Here is a 1,705-nt window from a genome sequence, read left to right on the forward strand (position 1 = left end):
GTTTTTCCAGTCTCTCCACGTGAACCTCTCCTTGGGCTACCAATTCTTTGCAATAAAAATAAAGACATCCCCTACCTCCCCACAAAGCCACTTCACAATTAATTTTGGAGGTGCTGGTGCTGGGACAGTTTCCAATCAAAACAGGGTTGTTCCCCCCCCCCCCCTTAAAGAAAGAAGAGTGAGATGAGAAAATTGCATTTTCCTATGGGGGGGGCAGATCAAAAGTGATTTCCAGTGTTTATACAGTAGAGACAAACTCGGAGACACCCACTTACTGTTTTGTGTGTAGCTCAAATCTGAGCCGCGCTATGGACGCAGGGGAAAGCACGGCTTTGCCTCCAGTATTAATTGGCTGAGTAAACTACAGTCAATGAACTTAAATATATCTGGGCACCGCGATACTTCCTCCCTCCCTCTCTGTATGTGCGAGTGTGTGCGCATAATCCCAATCACAATTTTGGCCCCATTGAATTCAACAAAATTCTTGCCCTTGATTTGCTTGGACCAGAGGCCCCGATCCTCTCTGCCCAAGGAAGCAGACCCCTTAAAGCTACTTTTGCTTGGCTTCAGACCCAGGGATCTGGCCCCAGATCCCTCCCGCACACACCAGTAGACGCTCATCTCTAATACAGACTGCTTTCGTCCTACTTTTATGAAACTGGCTTGAAAAAAAAGAGGGGGCGGCGATTTTTAGTGAAGGGGCGAAATAAATGCAAGCAGCCACGTGCGGATCCTTTCCCAAACATCCTTTACTGCAGCCCACGGATAAGGGATAACATGCCCAGAGGCCCGCAGGGCTGTTCCCGGGAGAAACTGCTCGTGGGGGGGCCTATTTCGGTGCAATTTAGCGGACACACGACGCGCAGGAAACGGGAGGGGTGCTCCCTTGCATACACGCGGCCGGGCGCTTGCAGAGCTCCGGGTGAAGCCCGGGCTGGTGTCCCCACCCCCAGCCCTGTGCCTCCGGTGCAAAGCGGCGATGTGCTCGTCCCTGAGCAGGTGGCTGAGCCGGGCCGGGTCCCCAGCGCGGCCCCGCGGATGCTGCTGGCTCCGGGGCTCGGCGCACACGGGAGGGTGTTGCGGGCTGGCGAGCCCGGGCACTGCTGGGGGAGGGGGGTTCTCCAAAACACCTCTATGCTTCGGGGGGGGCATGGATCCAGTGATTGGAGGTCGGGGCACCCCGGTGGGCTCCGCTTTCGCCCCCGAGATGGGCTGGAGCTGCAGCTCCTGGAGCCGGCGGCGCGTCCGCCTCCCCGCAGTGCTTGCAAGGCTTTGCTAGACCCGGGGGAAAGTATTTAACATGGGGGGGGGAGAAAAAGGGACCTTCAGCCCCTCGCTGTCTGGCCTTTTCCGGCGCGGTGCCCCCCCCGCTGAGCCCCGGATAAACCCAATCAGGGGTTTCATTGGGGGTCGCAGAGCGTAACTAGAAATCAGGGCTTTCTGTCAACCGCAAAACGGTGTCGGCTTCTTCCAGGGGGGCCGGGGGAGGGAATCCTTTGCTGACCGCACCGCGGCAATCACGGCTATTTCCCCTCGTGCGCAGACAGAAAACGCAGCTCCCCGAGATGCAAACCCGCCCTGCCCTGCCCTGCTCGCTAGCTGGGGTCTGGGGCATCGCCTAGGTCTCGGGGCCATTCAGCTGGGGAAAAAGATGAGGGGAAAATAAATGCGAGCAACTTTTGGAGGTGGGTTGGCTGGACGAGAG

This window comes from Gavialis gangeticus, unplaced genomic scaffold, assembly GCF_001723915.1.
Source record: "Gavialis gangeticus isolate Ggan-Ray unplaced genomic scaffold, GavGan_comp1, whole genome shotgun sequence".
In the NCBI taxonomy this organism is placed as follows: domain Eukaryota; kingdom Metazoa; phylum Chordata; order Crocodylia; family Gavialidae; genus Gavialis; species Gavialis gangeticus.